General features: G+C 34.3%; 2 long non-coding RNA genes across 4 annotated transcripts; both read right to left on the bottom strand.

Moving 5' to 3' along the window:
• Window positions 1-5,784: 5,784 nt before the first annotated feature.
• Window positions 5,785-18,264, bottom strand: LOC147840815 (uncharacterized). Its single transcript, XR_015507358.1, has 3 exons — window positions 15,600-18,264; window positions 7,550-7,853; window positions 5,785-5,936 (listed from the first exon to the last, which is right to left on the bottom strand). It is a non-coding gene; the product is annotated as an uncharacterized LOC147840815 (long non-coding RNA).
• Window positions 18,265-21,567: 3,303 nt separating this feature from the next.
• Window positions 21,568-23,157, bottom strand: LOC141377642 (uncharacterized). 3 transcript variants are annotated; one of them, XR_015507356.1, is made up of 4 exons: window positions 23,004-23,157; window positions 22,816-22,911; window positions 22,512-22,641; window positions 21,568-21,718 (listed from the first exon to the last, which is right to left on the bottom strand). It is a non-coding gene; the product is annotated as an uncharacterized LOC141377642 (long non-coding RNA). The 3 variants fall into 3 exon arrangements; XR_015507357.1 differs by having other exon boundaries at window positions 22,524-22,641; XR_015507355.1 differs by having other exon boundaries at window positions 21,568-22,641.
• Between the last annotated feature and the right edge of the window lie 2,556 nt (window positions 23,158-25,713).

The following is a 25,713-nucleotide window of genomic DNA, read 5'->3' as shown; positions in this document are numbered from 1 at the left end:
AACAGTTTGCATAGATAGAATATGCTTTAGAAATAAAATGAAAAAATAATAATAAATAAATAATAAAAATAAAGAGAAGACACTTCACTCAGTGTTTGTTATTTATGTCAAGGACTGTATACAGTCAAGCTGTCTTTAATATTTTGGCATCATTTGATTTATTTTTAGTATTATTTTGCAAATGGCATGATGACAACACATTCTCTCTGAAAATACATTAACCAGCCTCTATTTTTTATTTTTTTTTATTTTTTTTTTTGTGAAACCATGCTATCTTGCCTTGTTGTATTAATTTTGCCTGGCAACTGCCATCAAACATATGTTGGAGTAGATTTGTTTGAGTAAAATGTACTCCAACATAAATTTGACAGCCGATAGGTAAAATTACCACTATGGTGCAGTGCATGTGACACAAACAACTTCTGTTGCTTTTCACACTAGTGATATTAACATTATTGACAAATAAATGATTATTTACAAGCAGCTTTTTGAACAACATCAAACAAATTCTTAAAGGTGTCTATGAGTACGCTTACATGAACATCAATAATCTGATTTTGATACAATTAAGACAATCCTCTGATTAAGAGTCTACCATGTAAACAGCAATTTTTGGATACCTTATTCCGACTAAACTCATAATCTAACTAAACAGAAATTGAATTAAGACAGGTGGAGTATGCTGATTTTAGTCGCATTATTGAAGTGCAGTACAGACATGTAAACACTTAATCAAACGATTACTGTTGTGTAGGATTTTTGCTGCATTTTGAAACAGGATAGTCTATACCAGGGGTGCCCAAACTCTTCGCATAAAGGGCCAAAAACCAAACATCATGGTAACCAAGTAAATATACCAAACTACATTATGTTAAAGTTGTCATGGGTCATTTTCTAATTTATTAGAAAACAATCATTTAAATTGTATTAATTAATGCAGTATACCATTTTTAAATGATAACTTAAAAAAAAAAGTTATTATTTAAACATAATTTATCATACTAAAAGTGCAATACACTAGTCAAGCAGGATCTGCCTTTGCCTTGATTTATTTGTCAGGTGACAGTATGTACATTTAAACTAAAATTGATTAGTTTACACCATTTAATTGAAATATTTAATTTTAGTTAGCATTTAGCAATACAAGATAAACAAAAAGTTACATTAGGTTTAAAATGATAATCTCTAAACCATCCCAATCATTCTTCCTCTCTTCTGAGATTTTTTTTTTTTTTTAGGTTAGGTTAGGTTAGGTATAGGTTAGGTTAGGTTACTTTATTTTTAGATTTGGTTTGCAGTCAAGAGTCCTCATCTTATAACAGCGCCAAAAAAATAAATAAATAAATAAATATATATATATATATATATATATATATATATATATATATATATATATATATATATATATATATATATATATATATATATGAATAAATAAATAAAAAACTCACATAATGACAACAAAAATGGACAAAAAGACAAAAAAAAAAAATATATATAAACATACAAGTATTATTTTTTCCATTTTCAAAAAAAAAAAAAAACCTACAGTAAATAAAGCCTAAAGTCATTAACAATGTATATGATTTATATATAAGATTAGAATACGTGTTAGCTTAGTGATTTTATTTGCAATCTTTTCAATAATATTTGTAAAGGAAACATATATAAGTCATGTATGTGTCATTTACATATATCTAATTTATTATGAACAATGAGTGAATAATAATAATAATAATAATAATAATTAATAATAATGTTTGTTTAATGTCTGTATGTTTTAAACAAAATGTAAACATTGAGTGCAATATAAGTTGCTTTAAATAACACTGTTTATTAAATTTACATTGCATTTCCTGGGATCTGAACCAATGACCTTTTCTGATGGGGAATTCAACTTATAACCTTTAAAGCCTCAGGGCAACAACACCAACATAATATTAGCTTGTTGCAAAGTGAGTCAAGTATTCCAAAATACTGATATGCTATTATATCTGAAGGGAGAATCTTGGATCTATCCATTGAGATTTGTTCCCAGGAGGGCAAACATAGCTGTGAGCAAAAAAAAAAAAAAAAAAAAAAAAAAAGGAAATGCTCTTTTAAACGGACAAACTGCCTACAGTTTTCCTTTTTTTATGAAAAAAAAGGAAAATTGTACACCTGTGATTCACTGTGCAGAGTCAGAGAAATGATTCATTTAAAAATAAAACCAGTGGGATGATGTTTGATGTGCTCTGATGTTCCCCAAACTGAGACGAAGAAAATCAAATGATGCTTTAAAAATGATGCATTGTGATGTAGCCGTGTCTTTTAATTGGATGATTGAGGGGAAAGAAGATGTATTTTATGCAGTCAGAAAGTGGATTTTCCTCTAAAAAGGTTATAGCTTTTGCACAGGTATTTTTGAAATATGACGTAAAAAAAGTGATAGATGGAAACTCCTGTCTGAAAATTAATTCTGAGAGACACATTACCTGAAATCATTCTGAGCTCTCCTCAATACTTTCAAATTGTAGCACACCCTGGTGATGTATTATGCACCTTATGGAGTCGGGCCGTCCTGTGGTGCAAGTAAATTAACTTTCAGCAGGATAAATGATTTCATACATTTACTGTGCTGTTATATATACTTTTTTTTTCTTTTCTTTTCTTCTTTATTTCTTTGATTTGCAAGATTGTTTAATGACAAGTAGTAAAACAATATCGACTGGGGTAGTTCATATATAATTAATACAATTCCAATAAATACATTTTTTGTAAATTTAACTTTTTACATATTCATAAATTTCTTATTTTTTTATAAAATAATATGAATTGCTAATTGATATTAAAGTGCAATAAACATTCATTTAGCAAAACAGTGTTGTGGAGATGACTGAGAACTCACTGTCATGGAACATGCAAGGGCAGGAATACACCCACAACGACCAATTCACCAGAGGTAATCATTTTGCTATCCCTTAAATGTTACACTATTTTAATGTGTTATATTTGTGAAAAAATGAACAAACAAACAAATTGACGATTGGACAGATAGATTAATGAATTTTTATATATATATATATATATATATATATATATATATGAATTAATTAATGATTAATGAATTTATATGGTGTGGTCTCTCCGCACCACCACTAGTGTACAGCATCCACTTGGATGATGCGACGGCTGCCACAGGACAACGGCGCCAGTGCGCTCAACACACACTAGCTATTGGTGGAGTGAAGTGAAAGTGATTGAGCCAATTCGTTGGATGGGGATGATTGGGAGGCCATGATCTTAAGCACCGATATAGGGACTTTGGCCAGGACACCGGGGTTACACCCCTGCTCTTTTACCAGAAGGGCCATGGGATTTTTAATGACCACAGAGAGTCAGGACCTCAATTTTACGTCTCATCCAAAAGACGGCACCCACTTTTACTGGGGCATTGAGACTCACGCAGACCACAGGTTGAGCGCCCCCTGCTGGCCTCACTAACACCACTTCCATATATATATATATATATATATATAAATATATATATATATATATATATATATATATATATATATATATATATATATATATATATATATATATATATATATATATATATGTGTACACATAAACCTACATTAGAATGTGCCTTGTTTTTTTGTTGGTTTTTTTTTTTTGTAATATTATTATTTAATAGTATTATTAATATTGTATTTTGTGTATACATTTTTAAACTAAGTTGTATTTAGTCAGTGTATACTGTAAATAATGTCAAAATTATTGCCACAGCCATATCACCCTGCAGCCCAAGACTGGTTACTCACTGAAGCTAAGCAGGGCTGAGCCTGGTTAGTACCTGAATGGGAGACCACTAGGGAACACTAGGTTGCTGTTGGAAGTGGTGTTAGTGAGGCCAGCAGGGGGCGCTCAACCCGTGGTCTGTGTGAGTCCTAATGCCCCAGTAAAAGTGAAGGGGACACTATACTGTCAGTGGGCGCCGTCTTTCGGATGAGACGTTAAACCGAGGTCCTGACTCTCTGCGGTCATTAAAAATCCCATGGCACTTCTCGTGAAAGAGCAGGGGTGTAACCCCGGTGTCCTGGCCAAAGTCCCTCTATCGGCCCTTACGATCATGGCCTCCCAATCATCCCCTTCCATCGAATTGGCTCGATCACTGTCTCTCCACTCCACCTATAGCTGGTGTGTGGTGAGCGCACTGGCGCCGTTGTCCTGTGGCTGCCGTCGCATCATCCAAGTGGATGCTGCACACTGGTGGTAGTGTGGAGAGACTCCCCTCATGATTGTGAAGCGCTTTGGGTGTATGGCCATACACAATAAATGCGCTATATAAATACACATTACATTACAAAATGCATGACAGTCAATAAAATAAAATAAAATAAAATAAAATGAAATGAAATGAAATGAAATGAAATGAAATAAAATAAAATAAAATGGTTTTATCAACCAGGTGTGTGTTTCCAAAAACCATGATTAGCCAACTAAGGTCACAAGTTCTGTCGTTTCAAACAAAGTTTGTTAATTTGGCGCTTTCCAACGTTCCAACGAACATTTGTAAACTGCATAGCAAATTTGTACGCTTGCAACTACACCTCTACAGCTGTAGTTAAAAGCATAGTTTCTGGATGTGTTCTATTCCCAGTTATCCCTTTCTACTCCATAAATTTAAAGTATTCTAACATTTAAACTTGGAATGATTAAAAAACAACAACATTAAAGTCATCTTTCTTCACTGTAATTTGCTTTCAAAGTATTTTTATGGTTCAGTTTTAGCAATCTTCATGTTGACAATTGCCTTTACTTTATAGTGCACTTTGAAAACATTTATGCCGTTTTGAACACAGCCGAGGCTCATGACTAAATCTATAGGTGACCTATTATTTAAATGCGATTAAGAAATAGATCTGGATATGACATTGTCGGGGCAAATGTCTGCTGTGGTTTGAATGTGTCAAATTGTAAAAGTAGACTTTTCAAAAAAATTCAATATAATAAATAAATAAATAAATAAATAAATATCCAGCACAAAAGACTTGTCACTACATTGTTCTTTTCCCAAACGATGCATCATACTATGATAGTTATGCCGTTATGCCCCTGATTGTGAACTGACAACATTCATGTATATATTGGATTTAAAACATTCATTCATTCATTTACTTTTCAGTTTAGTCACGGTTTAGAGAAACATCCATACACACTCATTCACACACATAAACTACGAACAATTTAGCTTACCCAATTCACCTATACCATGTATTGTTGAACCAATATACTGATACTGTCCCACTCGCTCAAAAGCCACGTAAGATATGCTAGATCATTCAGTATTTGTACATCACAGAGTATGACAGATAAAATAGAAAGGGTCTCAAGGAAATCTAAACATATTTATACCAAGTGAAGATAGTAATCCATCTTGACTGACCACTTGCTATTAAATCACTGAAAACACATGCTAATACCAAGTAAAAACAGTGCCCTGACACCAAAACACAATTAGGAAAGGTCACCAATATATACATAAATGTCTGATGGTTTTTAACAACACTGGGCAGTATTCTTGACGTAAGTCCCCATAATCTGAAACAGATACATTTTCCCAGATCCATCAGGCTGTGTACTAGCTGTGATACAGTACCTCACAGAGATAGCATCTGCTAATTTATTCTGGCCAGTCGGCAGAGATGGAGGTTAGACCGGGGTCAGTGTCACACTTACAGTTAAGAGTAACAGACTCAAAGTGCAGCTTTACATTATAATGAGATGAAAAATCATAGTTTATATTTATTGGAATAGCTTTTTAAATGGCTAATTACCCCAACGTGAAGATTGAGTTGTGATTTAATTTACATTGGGGTTGTTCTAATTGTGTATCCCTTTTTACAGAATGACCTGCACACAATTATTCATATAACTGAAGTGGAAAGAGACTAACATTATACATTAAATAAATAAATAAAGAAAGAAAGAAAGAAAGAAAGAAAGAAAGAAAGAAAGAAAGAAAGAAAGAAAGAAAGAAAGAAAGAAAGAAAGAAAAGGACAGCATGGTGGCTCAGTGGTTAGCACTATCACCTCACAGCAATAAGGTCACTGGATCAAGCTTCGGCAGGGTCACTTGACATTGCTGTGTGGAGTTTGCATGTTCTTCCTGTGTTTATGTGGGTTTCCTTTAGGTCAGGCATGTCCAAACTCGGTCATGGAGGGCCAGTGCCCTGCAATGTTTAGTTCCAACCCCAATCAGTCAAGCTCTTAATAGACTTTCTGGAAACATCCTTGCAGGTGCGTTGAGGCAAGTTGGAGCTAAAATCTCCCCTCCAGGACCAAGGTTGGACACCCCTGCTCTAGGTGGTCCAGTTTCCCCCATAGTCCTTAAGCTATAGATGAATTGAATAAGCTAAACTGGCCGCAATATTTGTGTGTAAATGCAAGAGTTTATAGGTGTTTCCCATTACTTGGTTGCAGCTGGAAGGGCATCTACTGCATAAAACATATGCTGGACAAGTTGGCGGTTCATTCCGCTGTGGTGACCCCTGACAAATAACGGAACTAAGCTGAAGGACAATGAATGAATGAATAAATAAATAAAAATAAGGCCAAGTTCACAGTTTATGTCAAGTTTAGGGTTACAATTAGGATGTTTCTGGTTGCTTCTAAGTCAGTGCTGTTCACCTAATATTTCCTATTATTATAGGAATAATTTAAAAATAGTTTAGGTTTAGGATGATGTTCTGGGATATGCTGACCTGGGATGACAACTGTTATGACGTGTTTATTGGTCATCATAATCTTAAATCCTTGAAAGTTTTTAATATTTTGATTTGTAAAAGAAAAAAAAAATATCTGAACATTTATATGCATTTATGTATGTATTATGTCATCTTTGCTTAAAAAATAACAAAAAATAAAAAAAAAATAAAATTATAAACCGCTTAAGCGAGGTGTTTGTAATGCCGTGTCTATGGGGCTGAGAGTAAATTAAACGTTATTCTCTCCTCTGTTTGCCATCATCAGTCTCACACAATTGTTTTTATTTTCCTGAAAGTCTTGATAACATCATTGTGGGATTTTTCTTTGATTTTTTAAATCAAATGGAATTGTAATATATATTTTTTTTAATTCATTTATTTTTTTGTACTCTCCCATTCAATGAGCTCTCAGTTTACCCAGCTATGACGCCTACTGACAAACTCGGAAATGTCTGGGGTCTGTTATCCATGCAACATACAGCCATATTCGTAGTGGTCTAGAGTTAAATGATTTTGGTGAAAATAACTCAAAATGTAACATATTATTTAACAAAAATACTGAACTTGACCATTAGACAAGCAGTGTGCACAACGATACATTCATAAAACTCATTAGCACACCAGTTCACTCCAAGCAGGAAAACGACCAATACAATGAGTGATAAAAATGCAAAAAAAAAAAAAAAACATAACCAGACACTAAATACAATGCATGTGCCATTAAGTAGAGTAAAATGGGTCACAATTTTGATGGTTCATCAGGGTTGGGATTAGGGTTAGCGTAAGTTGACATGTACATGTGCAAAGATTCTTATTGTCAGTTAAATGTCTGTTGAAAAAGCATTATCAACACATATTAAGCAGACAGTCAACTAAAACTTAAATGGACCATCATAATAAAGTGTTACATACAGTAGCAATGTATTACAATGTTATTTAAACATGTATTTTATTCAAATTCACTCTATACAGCATGACATGATTTGAGTTTTCCAATGCAAAATACTTGACCATTTACTTTTACTAAATTTAACTTAAGCATTAAAGTAGACATATTTAATATTATTATATGATCAAATATATCTGATATGTATATAAAACCTATATTGTAAATTTGCTGTAATTGAATGTGGACACCCAAAAGGGATAACTTGTTTTTCTCCCATATCTGTATATTTCATATACAATTATATTTATTTAGATTTTAATATACATATTACTTATAAGCTATTTACATATTAGTCATATCCATGCTAGTTTGCAGGAGGCATGTATTTTATCCAGTCAGTTGAGAATTCATAAGTCACAAAGTATTTACAGCTTCAGTGAAAGTATGTGGACAAGTTTTCCCCATGGTGAAGAAGACCACCTTGAGCGGCATGGATCGCTCACCAGGACTGGTGACACACACTTTGAGAATGTGGTCAGGTGACAGTGAAGCTAAACATGTTGGAAGCCCAGTAGTCATTCAGCGCTGGGCTGTCTAACAGTGTGTGACAAGTGAAAAGCGAGTGGACGGAATCAGTCTCACTTCCCTCATTCAGCCGCCAGGATTGCTGGAGCACTGCAGCGTATTGATCCTTATTTCATTGCCGACCGGAACTGAGTGGCCTGCCAGAAAGTGGAGATGATATTTAGAGAAGCCTGTGACTCTAGTTTACCGGACAGCGGGATTTAAGGAAGTTTCAGAAGTAGAGAGCCTGATTCAATGCAGAGACATGGCCCAGATAAACCATTCTGAGACACACAAATAGGTCTGTCCTCTAAGTGACATTGGACAATGCTGGCTTTATTTGTCGAAAAAAAAGCTATTTGTGGAGCAACGTCCAGACATAAACTTTAAGAAAGCCACCTATGTAATTCTAAAAATCCAGCAAATGCCTTTTTATTGGATGTTAAAGAAAGAAAGAAAGAAAGAAAGAAATAAAGAAAGAAATGCATATCATTAGTAGTGTTCTTAATGAAACAAAAAATGTTGTTCTTAAACGTTCTAACTCTAAATAAATAATAAATATATGAATAAATAAATAGATGATAGATAGATAGATAGATAGATAGATAGATAGACAGACAGACAGACAGACAGACAGACAGACAGACAGACAGACAGACAGACAGACAGACTGATAGATAGATAGATAGATAGATAGACAGACAGACAGACAGACAGACAGACAGACAGACAGACAGACAGACAGACAGACAGACAGACAGACAGACAGATAGATAGATAGATAGATAGATAGATAGATAGATAGATAGATAGATAGATATTATTATAGTGTTCTGAATTAAACCCCAAAAATGTTGTAACTAAACTTAAAGTTTTAAATGATAAATAAATAATAAATAAATAAATAAATAAATAAATAAATAAATAAATAAATAAATAAATAAATACAAACATACATACATACATACATACAATCAGTTGGCCCAAATTAAATATAAAATTTAATTAAATATGCCAATTATTAAATGTAATACAAGCAAGATGTGTCATATATAATGCAAAGTTTATTATCAGTGATAACAACAACAACAACAACAACAACAACAACAACAATACTACTACTGCTACTACTACTACTACTACTACTAATAATAATAATAATAATAATAATAATAATAATAATAATAATAATAATAACATGTTTAAATGTTAATAAATGACTACAAAAAGTAACTAAAATTAATTTATACTCCTTAGACTATTGCTGCATAAACTTGTGTAGCATTCCTGCTAGGACTCAATTGCCTTTCATTCTCCTTCATCCCACTGTATTACTAGACCAATTTTATTCTAGCAGAAATTCAAAGGCCAAACTGTAGCTTTAAAGCTATTACACACATCTCCTGAACATGCCTCTGAATACTTGAAGTGATTCCTGAGTGGGAAAACTTGTTACACAACATCAGAGCACAGTTCTTTATAAGTGACTAGGTTTGAAATGCATTGTTTCACTTACAGTATAGTGCTTTTTTATTCTTTCTTTTTATTTTTTATTTTTTTTTACACTGGATTCCCAAAAGGAAGTTCAAAAAGAGTGATTCCCTCTTACAAAACCACATCACATTGCCAGCTTTTCCTCAATGAGAACAAAGCATTTGATGTTGTAGTGAAGAAGAGGTGGTTGTGCACCGCTAAGGGAAAATTATGTATCTTTTTATGTGTGGGTTTGCATTAAGATGATGATACTGTACGTTTTATTATGCACGGAAATATATTATATAAATATAATGTCTGCACAATTAAATGTTTTATAAGGATTTACCTTTAGTCAATAAAATTTTAGTTTCTAGACATTACAGTCTAGGTTGTAGCTCTTAGAGTGGCTTCGTTGTGTGTCCAAACTCCCTAGTGAAGAATGATGGCTGTGCAGTGAAGAAAACAACTCTTTCAGATATGAAGGATATGAACGTCACCCAGACTGTCATCTGTAGGTGAGTCCAGACTGTCAGCATTCATGTTTGAGCATCTGTCACATACTACCATCACACGTCTTTCATAAATACATCAAAGTCATGCAGAGGTGATGCGAAAGGGGAAACAATATGCTACTGACTGATACAAGCTGGGATCTACAGTAACAGAGTTAATTGAATATAGGCTTGGATAAATAGATAGATGGATAGACAGGCAGACAGACAGACAGACAGACAGACAGACAGACAGACAGACAGACAGACAGACAGACAGACAGACAGACAGACAGATAGATAGATAGATAGATAGATAGATAGATAGATAGATAGATAGATAGATAGATAGATAGATAGATAGATAGATAGATGATAGATAGATAGATAGATAGATAGATAGATAGATAGGATAGGAGAAGGGAGGGATGGATAGATATAAATTCATAGCATAGTCAAAATTTCCACATTTTTTAATGTTACAGCCTTATTCCAAAATAGATTTTTTTTCCCTCAAAATTCTACATACAATACTCCTTAATTACAGTGTGAAAAAATAATTAAATTGCTGCAAATTCATAAAAAAAAAAAAAATAAAAAAAAAATATATATATATATATATATATATATATATATATATATATATATACATATATATATATATATATACATTTACATTTACATTTACATTTAGTCATTTAGCAGACGCTTTTATCCAAAGCGACTTACAAATGAGGACAAGGAAGCAATTTACACAACCAAGAGCAACAATGAATAAGTACTAAAGGCAAGTTTCAGGTCTGTAAAGTCTAAGAAGGGAAGTGTTAGTAGTTTTTTTTTTTTTTTTTTTTTTTTTTTTTTTTTTTTTTTTGTACAATTAGTGTGATATTCAAAGAGGCAATTGCAGCTTAGGAAGTGAAGTGGAGACTAAATAGTTGAGTTTTTAGTCGTTTCTTGAAAATAGCGAGTGACTCTGCTGTTCTGATGCAGTTAGGGAGTTCATTCCACCTACTGGGCAGATTGAGCGTGAGCGTTCGCGAAAGTGATTTTTTCCCTCTTTGGGATGGAACCACGAGGCGACGTTCATTCACAGAACGCAAGTTTCTGGAGGGCACATAGATCTGCAGAAGTGAGTGCAGATAAGAAGGTGCTAGGCCAGAAGTCACTTTGTAGGCAAACATCAGAGTTTTGAATTTGATGCGAGCAGCAACTGGCAGCCAGTGCAAGCGGACTAGCAGTGGAGTGACATGTGCTCGTTTAGGTTCATTGAAGACAACTCGTGCTGCTGCATTCTGGAGCAGTTGAAGAGGCTTGATAGAGTTAGCTGGAAGCCCAGCTAGTAGAGAGTTGCAGTAATCCAGTTTGGAGAGAACAAGAGCTTGAACAAGGAGTTGAGCTGCATGTTCAGATAAGAAGGGTCGGATCTTTCTGATGTTATAGAGTGCAAATCTGCACGATCGAGCAGTTCTAGAAATGTGGTCAGAGAAGTTTAGTTGGTCATCAATCGTTACTCCAAGGCTTTTCACCATTTTGGATGCAGTAATGGTTGCCCCATCCATCTGGATTGAAAAGTTATGGTGTAGAGTCGGGTTGGCAGAAACTACAAGCATTTCCGTTTTTGCGAGGTTCAGCTGAAGATGATGATCTTTCATCCAGTGTGAAATATCCAACAGGCAGGCTGAGATACGAGCTGGAACCGAGGGATCATCAGGATGAAAAGAGAGGTATAGCTGGGTGTCATCAGCATAGCAGTGGTAGGAGAATCCATGTCTCTGGATGACTGGTCCTAGAGATGATGTGTAGATGGAGAAGAGAAGTGGCCCAAGAACAGAGCCTTGAGGTACCCCAGTGTTTAGATGCTGTAGGTTGGACACCTCTCCCCTCCAAGACACCCTGAATGACCTGTCAGAGAGGTAAGATCTAAACCATTGTATAACAGTGCCCGCAACGCCCAGTGACTCAAGCGTAGATAGCAGGATCTGGTGGTTGACAGTGTCAAAAGCAGCTGACAAGTCCAGCAAAATGAGGACTGATGATTTAGAGTCTGCTTTAGCCAGTCTGAGATCCTCCACGACCGAGAGCAGGGCAGTCTCAGTTGAGTGGCCTTTCTTAAAGCCGGATTGCTTGTTGTCCATGAGATTGTTTTGAGTAAGAAAGTCCAGGACTTGATTGAACACTACTTTCTCCAGAATCTTGGCCATGAATGGAAGCAGGGATACTGGTCTGTAGTTTTCAAGTAGCGTATGGTCCAGGTTGGGTTTCTTTAGCAGTGGGGTTACCCTAGCCTGCTTAAATGTAGTGGGGAATAAACCAGAGTCAAGAGATGTGTTAATTATGTGAGTCAGTGTTGGTATGACTGCAGGAGAGATGGCTTGCAAGAGATGAGAGGGAATGGGATCGAGTGGACAGGTGGTTGCATGGCTAGATAGCACAAGTTTGGACACCTCAGACTCAGAGAGCTGAGAAAAGGAGGTGAGTGTGTGTGGTGTTGGTGTTGTATCTTGCGTGTTTGTTGTAGGTGCAGCAAATTGAGCACTGATTTTTGCAGTTTTGGTGCAGAAGAATGTAGCAAAGTCATCAGTAGTAAGTGTGGAGGATGCGGGTGGAGGAGGAGGATAGAGGAGGGAGGAAAATGTTTTAAAAAGTAGGCGAGGATTAGTGGCATTGTTGATTTTCAGACGGTAATACGTCTGCTTTGCAGAAGTAACCTCAGCTGAGAAAGAGGACAGAAGAGTTTGGTATGTTAAGAGGTGTGCAGGATTTTTAGTTTTCCGCCAAATTCTCTCTGCAGCCCGAAGTTTTGAGCAATGCTCACGGAGAGCATCCGAGAGCCAGGGTGCAGGAGGACTGGCACGGGCTGGCCTGGATGCAAGAGGACATAATCGGTCTAGACATGATGCTAGTGTGGAGCAGAGTGTATTAGTGGCACTGTTCGAATCAAGTGCAGTGAGTTTGCGAGATGGAGGAAGAGAGTCTGAAACAATGGTGGATAGTCTATTGGGTGAGAGAGATCGTAGGTTTCTGCGAAAGGTAACCAGTGTTGGAGTGTGTGGCGGCTCAGGAGTAATGTGGATGTTGAGAGACAGAAGGAAATGATCAGATATTTGTAGTGGAGTTACTATTGTTTGATCAGTGAAGCAGTGTCGTGTGTAAATAAGGTCTAGCTGATTACCTGATTTGTGGGTAGCAGAAGTAGGTGCTCTTTTTAGGTCAAAAGAGGCAAGCAGAGTCTGAAAGTCTGCAGCTTGCGGTTTGTCAACGTAAATGTTGAAGTCACCTAGCACCAATAAGGGAGTGGCAAAATTAGAAAAAGATGAGAGAAGAACATCCAGTTCATCTAGGAAGTGACCTAATTTACCTGGTGGGCGGTAGATGACAACCACATTTATGTAGAAGGGGTGGATAATGGTGACTGCATGGAATTCAAAGGAGCTGATTGTTGGCAGGGACGGTATCAGAGTAAATTTCCATTCTTTGGAAATTAGTAGTCCAGTCCCACCCCCTCTCCCTGTCTGACGAGGAGTGTGGGAAAAAGAGAAATTAGCAGAAAGAGTAGCATGTGTAGCAGTGTCCTCCGGCCTCAACCAGGTCTCAGTTAGAGCCATGAGATTATAGTCAGAATATGTAGCTATGGAGGTAATAAAATCAGCCTTGTTAACAGCTGATTGACAATTCCAGAGGCCCACGGAGAGAGAGAGTTGTGAAATAGTAGATACATGTATTGAACGAAGGTTGTGAGGATTACGCCTGCAGCGTACCTCCCGTGTTTTGCGAGTGTTAGTAACAACAGGAATTAGAAAACACATAATAAAAGTGCACTGACAACAAAAAAAATAAGTGTAAAGTAAAACAACAAAGTAAAGTACTCAAGTGCTTTGTCGGTGTCTTTGCTCGGTGGAGTCGCGCAGGTAGAGTCGATGGTCTTTACCCTCGTCGGTCTTCACACGAGGCGGTCTTCACACGAGGCTGCCGCGACCGCTGCCGCGGTGAACTAGTTGTTTTTATAACCCCTAAAGCACTAGCTGATTGAATTCAGCTGGACACGCCTCGAGAGTCAAAACAAGGGCCGAAACTGAGGCGGACGACGCGAACCGCGTCTGCGTTCGCTACACAAGCTCTTATAGTAACCAAGGAAACAGTGGCTAAACAACTTCTAGTATTATACACAACTGAAAGCAAGTTTAAATGTCCTACAACTTTACACAAACAGCTGGAAACAAGTCCTCAAACCATACACAACAACTGAAACAAATCTTAAATGTACTTACAGGCTGCTGTTCTAGATGCTGCTAAAGTGCTTCTCCTGCCGACTAATGCTACCGTGCTCACTATATAGTGGTTACCTGGCGTTTGGACACGCCTCCCGAGTCAAAACAAGGGCCGAAACTGAAACTGTATATATATATATATATATATATATATATACATACATATATATATATATATATATATATATATATATATATATATATATATATATATATATATATAAAATTAGAAATCTCATGTACATACTGTAAGTATTTACAGCCTTTGCTCAATACTTTGTACTTCCAGAAATGTTCTATAGGATATAGGTCTGGGCTCTGGCTCCCCCAGTCACTCAGCTTAGATGGCCGGCCAGCTCTAGGAAGAGTCCTGGTGGTTCCAAACATCTTTCACTTATGGAAAATGGAGGCCACTGTGCTCACTAAAACATTCAGAGCAGCAGAATGTTTATTTGTTTATTTATTTTTCTATAACCTTCTACAGACTTTTGCCTCGAGACAATCCTGTCAATCTACAGACAATTCCTTTGTCTTCATGCTTTTTTTTTTTTTTTTTTTTGCTTTGTCATGCACTGTCAACCCTGGGACAATATAGACAGGTTTATGCCTTTCAAATCATGTCCGATCAACTGAATTTACTGCAGGTGAACTACAATTCACAGCAAAGGCTGTGAATACTTATGTACAGTACATGTGATTTCTCAGTTTTTTATTTTTATTTTTAATAGGTTTGCAATAATAAAAAAAAATCACATTGTCATTGTGGGGTATTGTATGCAGAATTTTAAGGAAATAAATTAATTTAATCCATTTTGAAATAAGGCTGTAACATAAAAAAGAAAAAAAGAAAATGTGAAGCGCTAATACTTTCCCGATGTACTGTATGAACATAATTTACCATGGTTGTTAGGTGCTGGAATTTGATGTTGGAAAATGTGTAGATAGATAGAAAGATAGATAGATAGGTAGATAGATAGATAGATAGATAGATAGATAGATAGATAGATAGATAGATAGATAGATAGATAGATAGATAGATAGATAGATAGATCGATAGATAGATAGATAGATAGATAGATAGATAGATAGATAGATAGATAGATAGATAGATAGATAGATAGATAGATCTATTAATTTTAATAATTAATTTATCCCCCACAGTCCAAAGACATGCGTTACAGGTGAATTGGGTAGGCTAAATTGTCCATAGTGTATGAATGTGTGTGTGGATGTTTTCCAGAGATGGGTTGCAGCTGGAAGAGCATCTGCTGCGTAAAAACTTGCTGGATAAGTTGGCGGATAAGTTACATCATTTCACAACAACAGCAACAAAATACTTTTATTACTGTTTATTTAGAATTACATTCATACCAGTCATAGGTAACAGCAAGGATCTACATTTAAGTTCAGAATTAAAGTGTGGAGTGTCCCTGTTAAAACCTCTGATAATTATAGTCCCTGACTGATGACTAAGAGCGTTTGCATTGCTGGGGTTTGCTTTTCATAGCACAAAAAAGCCAGACCTTTTAAGATGAAGGTAAATACATTCTGCCTCCTCAAGCATTTTGACAATGGAAAACATTTAGTCTGTCAGCACATAGCGTCTAACACCCGTAGACTGAAAGGGAAAAAAAAAAAGTGAGAAAAATCAGCAGAGATTGTCGTAATCGTTGACATGCCTATTTTCATTAGCATTACTCAAATGGTGTAATATTTCTCAAAATTAAAGGCATCAACATCCGTTCATTGCAGCAGTGTAATAAGTTAAAATACAATAAAAGGCACCTGCTGATTGCCAAAATAATTTTCCATTTATTCTGATGAGGAACATTTCCATTTAAACTGCTGTTAGTGGAGCGATGTGATTATAAAACTACTATGCCCACAGAGCAGAACACATTTTAGAAAAATGCAACCACATTTGGTTGTTAGTTGGTTAAAAATAAATGAAGTTATTTGTGTAAATAGAGATTTTTTTTTTCTTTTTCCTTTTCATTTTGTTCCATTGAATCATTGGACATCATGCTACAATTAATAAAACATCTCATTCTTAATGTCTTGAAGTCTTGGAACGTGCAACTTCTGCTTGTGATAGAGACATGTTAAAAGTCGACTAGGTTTTCAAGAAGACACGAGACTGATCATGTGCACTTCAGCAGGTAAGACAAGTGTTTTCAAAGTGTTTTCCAATTTAGTAATGCATGAGTACTAGTACGGAGTTTTAAAGGCTTCATACAAGCTTTTTAGAATATGATCATATTCAACTATTACTCAAACTAGTCCTTTACAATCCATAACAAACATTTGTTGTTGTTTTTTTTACTCATAAGGATGCTTTGAACAATGTGACAGGATAGAACATCAAATTGTTGCAAACTATCCTATTTTTACTAAATGAATGGATGAACCAATCAATCAATCAATGTTTAAATGCCAGGTAGCCATTTGTTAGCTAGTTGCTTAAAAAATTTGTCACAATTTAGACTTTTCTTTTGAATCTCTAATATTGTAAATATTAAAGTATATAATTGCTAGTCTAGGGATGGATTTTACTCAGACTTAAATAAAACAACAAAAACTCTGGAATCTGAAAACAAAGGCCAAAGATAGACTGCGGTACCCTTTGCCCTGTTTTCTGAACTTTCCTTGCCTTGGTTTTGTTCACTCTATTTGATCAATTTTGATTCAATCCCAAACAGATAAATAAATCTTTAAGTCACAGGTGAACTTTAATAAAATATCCATTCATTGCTCTTCTAGGGTATTTAAATAGAAAGACAAAATATCTTGAGATCGCAAGTCTGTATCCAGACCAGCCCGTAGTGCAGAGCTCTCAAGCTCAACAATATGTATATTTGGACATCCAGCTATACTCTTAAGGCCTGTGCACACAGAGACATTTTTTGCCCGCGTTTTCCGTCAACGTTTAACGTCTTGTGACTAAATAAAGGGCGTCAATGTGATCGTGCACACCAACCCACAAAACTGCAGTCGTAAAAGCATAATAAAAAATAAAAAAAACGCCTCTTGCTCGTTTTTTTGGTTTTGAAGTGTTTTGAAGATTCAATGACTGTTGGAGCTGCTTATTGCTCTGGTGAAGAATTATCATTTTAACATATAACATATAACATCAAGGAGTGATTTCTCTTCTACTTGACGCAAGATAAAATCGCTTGGGTTTGAATCTGGAAAAACGTCTTAAAAAACGCTGACGATAAATGCAAACGTAAAGCGTCCCAGTGTGTAGGAGCCTTTAGATTTATCTTTGAGCAATTGATGTTGTGCATTTACTTCTGAATTGCCTTTTATTGTTTGATTCTGTAATTGGCATGATACACTTTCATCTGAAAAATAAAGTGTTAACCTTTCTGATTAATGTGTTAACCTTTCTGATTAATTCTGGAGTTTCCCGAATTCATTGTATCTAGTAGATTAAGTGAAGTCTGCCCTACCATTATTATGTGACATGGTTTTATTGATTTCCAAGGCACATTTGACTGTACAAAGCAATAGGTTTGGCAGCATGCAGACCTTGTAATCATTTAATTACTGATATTAACAAGTTGTATGGAAATGACTAAATTCACTACTCTTTTAGTGTGAGTGACCAGGAGGCAACAAGACTATTTGAGTATAAGTAAACCCTATATCCTCTGACCAACTTCAAAGTGTCGAGATAATGTCCGTGAGCAGAAACGCAACCCCAAGGCATAAAACTCTAAGTGGTGTTTAATCCCTAATGAACGTACAAATAATATCGGACCCAAGAAAATGTCAAAATGTAATTAATAACACAAGTAGTAATATGATCAGCTAAATACAAAAAAAAAAAAAACGTAAAATTGAAATAATCAAAATAGGAATCAGATTGAATTTGGAGCTAAAAAGAAATATAAATAAATTCTAACAAATAACCAAATTATTTTCAGAAGAGCTAAAAAGGCGTACACGCATTTAACCTTCAACCATTCATTGGATTCCTGCATTCGGCTGATAGAATGGAATCTGCTATAAAATGAAAACTGCTATAAAATGTTTTGCTTACCAACATTCTTCAAATTATCTACTTTTGTGTTTAACACAAGTAAAAAATTCATACAGGTTTGCAACAATTGAAGGACAAGCAATTTTCTGTGTGTGTCTGTGTGTGTGTGTGTGTGTGTGTGTGTGTGTATGAACCCCATCTTCTGAAACTTATTCTAACTTTTACTAACTTTGTAATTATGACACTGCCTTTATTAACCTTCAACACAGAGCAGTTTAGAACATAAATGATTAAATACAACTGCTTTTAAGTGCAAATGTCATTGCAGATTTTGACTGTGATGGTGTTTTGTCTTTAGTGCAAATCCCTATAGGTTTTGAATAGAGAGATAAATGCAAAAAAGAAAAATAAATACATGCTTGTGTCACATATACACACATCCCCACCTCCCCCCCACCACACACACACACACATACACACACACACACACACACACACACACACACACACACACACACACACACACACACACACACACACTTGATGGGTTTTTATGTTTAGATGAATTTCATAAACATGATTTTTATACTGTACATTGTGTATATTCTGTATATACATTAGTCAACTTTTGAAGTAAATTAAAATTGCTCTAGGTCAGGGACGGATGTTGTCAAGTATTTTTAAGACAACTCTGATAAAAGGTAATGATTCATTACAAATGTGGACCACTATATGTACGTATGTAAACTAGTATAACTGGTCAAATATATTGTTATATACAACTGGTAACACAAACATATATATATATATATATATATATATATATATATATATATATATATATATATATATATATATATATATATATATATATATATATATATATATACTGTACATGCAACATAAAGAATACCAGGACCCCACAAACATACACACTATAAAATATTTAAATATTTAAAGTGTGTGTTGCTAATTATGGAAATACTAATATTACCACCCTGCTGAGTTCCTGATCCTTCCTACAGTACTTCCTTACTGTTTGAGGCGGGCGGGAACTTTGAACTAAAAATAAAATGTATAAGGACATTGATTGCAGTGGTGGGGCTATAATTAAGTTTTAAGCACATTCATTTTCAATGCGATCAGCAAAGGAGGGTTTATTAAAACAAACACAGGATCTTAGTAGGTGATTACAAAAAAGACTGTGGATTTATTTATCCAAGGGACTTTTTAAAGAACATTACTTTCTCTCTTTCTCTCTCTCTCTCTCTCTCTCTCTCTCTCTCTCTCTCTCTCTCTCTCTCTCTCTCTTTGTTTGTTTGTTTGTTTTTTTATTTTGTTTGTTTGTTTAGTTGATGACCCTCTTTGATTTATTTATTTATTTATTTATTTTACTGGCTTTCCAAATATCAGTAATTAGGGTGTTTATAGTGTCCACTAATAATTGATTTTGTACATTTTCAGCTGGTGCCTAACATGAATTTTCTGTGATCAGCCAAGACAAAAAAAAAAAAAAAACATGTTCACGGCATTAAATAATATTTAAAGAGTTCAAGAGTGCAAAAACCTCTAAATTCATCAGACCTCTTTTCTTGTAAATAAGCATTTTCAGGCTCCTCTGAGAAAGATTAGAAGTTTCATTTTACATGTAATGAACAAGTTATTAGCTAGCAAATAAAATACCTTTTTTAATTTTTTTTTTTAATGTCACTTTAGACAGTTCTTTGGTTTTTAACAAGCTAAATATTCTTTTGCGTCAAATCCAGCTAAATCCACGTCTGCTTTTTATGCAAAACCCTCTAAATCCACCTATTGAAACAAGACAGTGTATTTAGTTGAAAATGAAGATGCCATTAGTAATTATTTTACCAAACATAAAACACATACACACAAACATCCTAAAATTAAAAATATATAAATCTGTCAAGTAAGTGGTGATTCATTCCACTGTAATAAACCAGGGGAAAAGCAGAAAGAAAATGAATGAATGAAATCTGTAAAGTGAGTGCATTAGTCAATAACATTAAAACTGACATTAATTAAATCTTAACAATCTGATGTCTTTTCTGGTATTTAAGATTTAGAAATAATGTAAGTGGAACAATTTAAACATTGCAAACATTTTAAGCTAAGCTTGGTAGATTCAAATAATATAGTGTAAAAACATTGCACTGTAATCCCGAATAAGTTGACAAAACTCAAAAAATTTGAGGTAATCAGTTACGTCAAATTTTTAAAGTTATGAAATTATCTATTTTAAGTAAACAGAAACATTAAGTTTTGAGTTTGTTGTACTCATGCAAGACACTTCACCTAACTTAAAATACCCAAGTTACTCAGCTTATACGTTTTAATTGCAATTAACTTAATTGTTTTAATTTTTCCAAACTTTAAATACTTAGTCACCCAGCTCATACATTTTAATACCAATTAACTTAATTGCTTTAATTTCTTTCAACTTTAAATACTTAAATCACCCAGCTCATTCATTTTGATAGCATTTTTTAAAATTACCTTCTCCATCGTCAGCTTCACAAATAAAATTAGCCATTATTTTAATCTTTAAACCCCATAAATCTGTCAAAATAAATCTGTAATTTAAAACACACAGACAATACCATTTTAGACATTTATTGTTAAAGAAAAAATGTGCAACAGTACTTTCAAATTTGTCTCCTATGCAATTACAAATGTCTTAAAACGATAAAAACTATTAGACATAAAGAGATTGAAAATGAACACTATTCTGAAATTAATAAAAATTACCCACAATGTAAATATGATATCAGACATAAGAGCCTCAAGAAAAAACAACTATAAGTTTGATAAAATTTAATAATACATTAATAAGTGTAAAACTTACTCTTAAGGCATTCGTTAAAAAAAATAATAAGTGCACATTCTGTGAAGTGACTCGTTTAGTGTAAACTACACAGAAACTGTATATATATATATATATATTTATCGTTGAAGTCAGAATTATTCGCCCCCATTTATTTTTTCCCCCAATTTCTGTTTAATGGAGAGCAGATTATATATATATATATATATATATATATATATATATATATATATATATATATATATATATATATATATATATATTGTAGCGAGGCAGAGGGAAAACAGCAACACAGTTGGATAAGTTTACAGACAAGTCCCCGGAGGGTGCTTTATTTACAACGTGAATGGGGTGTAAACGGTGCTCTTCAAGGTGAGGTGCTCTGGTGCTCCGGGAAGTAAGTGAAGGACAGTGAGTAGTCGGATGTGGGATCGTCACGAGCTGGAGTCTGCTGTGGAGAGACAGAGAGACAAGCGTTAGCGCATGGAGTCATTGGGTGAATGAAGCTCATCTTCTCCTTGCGTGGGCTTGGTTTATATGCCTCTCCACTTGATGACGTCCAGCTGTGAACGATCCTGTGTTGATGATGGTCCAGCTGGGTTGAATTAGCGACCAGGGCGACGTGGCATGTGTGCGCTCGTTACAATATATATATATATATATATATATATATATATATATATATATATATATATATATATATATATATATATATATATATATATATATATATATATATATATATATATATATATTCAGTCTTGGTTGAACTATGATTCTGTCATTTACTTATTCCAAACCTGTTTGAGTTTCTTTCTTCTGTTGAACACTTAAAAGGTTATTTTTGACCAAAAAAAAAAAAAAAGCTGAGACCTGTATTTGTTTTCCTATTAGAAAGTCAGTGGTTACAGGTTGTCAGCTTTACTTAACTTTTGTGTTCAACAGAAGCAAGAAATTCAAGCAGGTTTGGGACAAGTGAAGAGTTAGTAAATGACAGAATTTTACATTTGGACAAACTATCCCTATATATAATAAAATGCATATTTACCAATTAAAGGTAAATAAATGTTTTGAAGTTACTACCCCAGAGACAGTCTTTATTAAGTTAAAAAAAAAAAGCTCTACATCAACTCATTCTTTAAGGTTTCCATGCTACGAGACTTTTTATTTTCCATCATCCATGCCAAGCAAAACTTTTTGCACAAGTTCAAAGTCCTTTACTATATATTATGTGAAGAGCATACATTAATCCATACAAGACAAGAAAGGTCTGGAAGTGTGCTGTGGGTGGTGTCCAATTCATTCTTCAGGACAACAGAGACCCTCAGTGAATGCAGGGCCAATAAAGCATCTTCAGTCAGCAGGATTATCAATCTAAAAATATAATTCAAGGATATTAATGTAAGGACAGTATCACAATGACTGAGCCAATATTATATGATTCATCAACTATTCGTGATTACAAATATGTTATTAAGTAAAAGTTTTCAAAACTTTCATCTTTTCATTAAACATGCCTAATTGTGAAAAGAATGAATGAAGTCTTACCAGGGTGTTCCTAAAGAATCTTAAGTCACGCTCACGCAGCAAGACCAAAAGACCTCTGATAACAGTAGTCCGTCATGAACTGACATCATGCAGTTCCTGGAAATCAAGAATCAATTTAAAAAAAAAAAATAAAATAAAAAATCAAATTATATTTTAATGTATACTTTAACACGTGACCCCAAACATACCTGCTCATCATAAACCTTTAAAAGATTAGCCAGGGAATCTGCTGTCTTGCCAGTTTTGGATGCTGTTTGCCTTAAAATTGTCATCAAATGAAATAGGTGGTGGTCCAGTTGTGCAAAGAATTTGTGGGGAAAATTTTCATTTGTAATATATTGGTACTCTGCAAACAGCAAAAAGAAACAAGAGAGAATTTCATAAAACAAACCCACACCACAAAATATACAATTCTAGAAAAAATGTATTAATATTATTATTATGTTTCATTTACTTATCTATTTTTTACCTCAGATGATAATCAGGTGTTGATCAGATGTTGAAAGCAGGATCTTCATGTTGTAAACTGAACTCAAGGTCTAGCTGAAGTTTCACTTTCCTTGCTGCAAAAGTATCATTGATAAATACACTGTAATATTTATTTGATCTGGATATGCCAGGCATAGTAGTACAAAATAAATATTTTACCCACCTTTCACATGCCTCCATTTAAGAACCTATCTGTAGTCAGTAACACCTGACCTTCAATTCTGTATGTACACAAAGTCACAGTGTCATTTAGCTGAGAGTGGAAGTAGTACAATTGCCTGATGTCTAACGTTAACCTCCAAAACGGTTAGCAATAAAGCTGATCATCATGTTAGTTGCTTTAATTCGATGAACACAGATTTAATTTAAACAGTATTGAAATTTCTAAAACTGAATAGGATGACAAAGAAATTTAAGGCCTGATTTTAAAAGCTAAAAATAACAAAACTTACCTTATTGTCTAATGATGTAAAAATATATAGACTAAAATATTTATATTTTTAAGATATAAATATATTTTAAGCTACAAAATTTGCACATCAGAAAACTGTCTTCTTTACCACGTCTTGAATATTTTGTTTTGTTATTATTTTATTTAATAACATAATTTTGTATTAATGTGTTATATATATGCATACTTTGTTTTTTAGGCTGTTTATATTCTCTCCAGAGTAGACATTTTAAAAAATAGATTGAAAAAAAAAAAACTTTTATCATACCTTTAAAATACATTTGACCTAAATGACATTTAAACTCACTTAACTGATCGCATTAATCAGGTAATCATTGATATGCAGAGATGTTGTCTTAAGCGCGAGGAAATATTAAGTGTTGATCAGTGCTGGTGATTGAGGTAAAGTTAGTTTTATATTTACACATTCAGACTTTCTCCTTAATAATATAATTTCAGAAAGGTAATTTTTGCATATTCTTAATGGTGAAATCATATTAGCAGCCAATGACTTTCAAAGTACAACATTGTTCAGTCAAAAAAAATAGTGCATTTAGTGTAATGTTGTTTTCATGTCATACTTGCATGTGATTTCAGAACGAATAGACAAAGAACCATGGTAAACAATTTATGGAGCGAGTCACAAGTTGTTACTAAATGAATGTATGAATATAAAACCAACTTTACCTCAATGTGGTAGTGTAAAATGAAGCTCTGCTCTGTACCTGCTCAGGTGAGGAGCGCAGCTTAAATGTTCTCCGTCAGGCTATCCTCATACATGGATCAGCAAGCAACAAGCTGCGTGTGACAGAGTTAAGTTTTGAGACTACGTTTTTGCGCGTCATCAGAAAATACCGTTAAGTGTTTAGGCGGAGACCATTTGAGTTATGATTAACGTTACGTTTCTTGCGCCTTTCGTTTCCGAAGTGCCTACAGATCGCGAAGATAATACTACATTCACATACTGGATGGAGTTCAGCGCAGCGCCATGACATGCGGTTGTGAGAGCGCACGTCTCCATGACAACTTCAGCACAGGCTGAGAAAAGGCATACTCGCGCCAAGATTTAAATTTTTTTGAAAAATGTAATCTGCCGATTTTAAATATTTTTGTCTTTATCACACTCTGTTAAAATTCAGAGTTAACACATTACAACTAACGCTAACATTGCACTGATTCTAACTTTTTAAACAGTAATGTTAACGTTAGTTAGCAACAAGTGAGGCTAAACATGTTTTCTGTAATGTACGACATGTAAACGCACCCTGATTAACTCTACATTACATTGAACTGTTACTGTGATTATATTAATTAAAACATACATTTAATATTTCTTGGATTTGTAAATATTTTACTTACTGTAGTGTGAAGCGAGGCCGATCCGCCATGTTGAAAAAAACGAATGAAGCATGAGCACGTACGTGAACCTGGATGACGTCAGACGCAAAATCACTAGGCTGACAGAATTTGAGTTAATGAAACTTTAAAGAGACATTTTGTATAGATTAAACCCAGCAGAATTGTTCACCTTACTTGAAAGATTAAATTTTTTCAAACTCAAAAATAAGAAAAAGTTCTAAATACTCATCAAGGTTAATTAAGATAAACGAATTTTAATGATTTAAGTTAATAGAACTCAACTCAATTAATTAGTTACAGCATTAGGGTTTACAGTGTGTGAAACATCAGTATCTGTGCATTGTCCATTAATATAAAAAGCTTATCAGATCTATATGCATTATGAAGTAACACAAATAGAGTATAGTTTTATACATTATATTTATCTTTTAAAAATAGCTAAAATTAGCAAATAAAACACAATTTAGGCCTATTTGGCAAAAAGGGGATGACTCTCAGACAATTTTAGAAGCTGTCATTTATTTGTTCTCACTATACTTAAGGTCTTGGTCCCGTGTTTATCCTTATAGCATCCATGTGGGATAAAATAATGGCATATT

The sequence above is a fragment of the Danio rerio genome, chromosome 14 (genome assembly GCF_052040795.2).
Source record: "Danio rerio strain M-AB ecotype USA chromosome 14, GRCz13ab, whole genome shotgun sequence".
Taxonomy (NCBI): Eukaryota; Metazoa; Chordata; class Actinopteri; order Cypriniformes; family Danionidae; genus Danio; species Danio rerio.
Note: the sequence above shows the minus strand (reverse complement) of the source record. Positions and strands in the feature narration are given on the sequence as shown.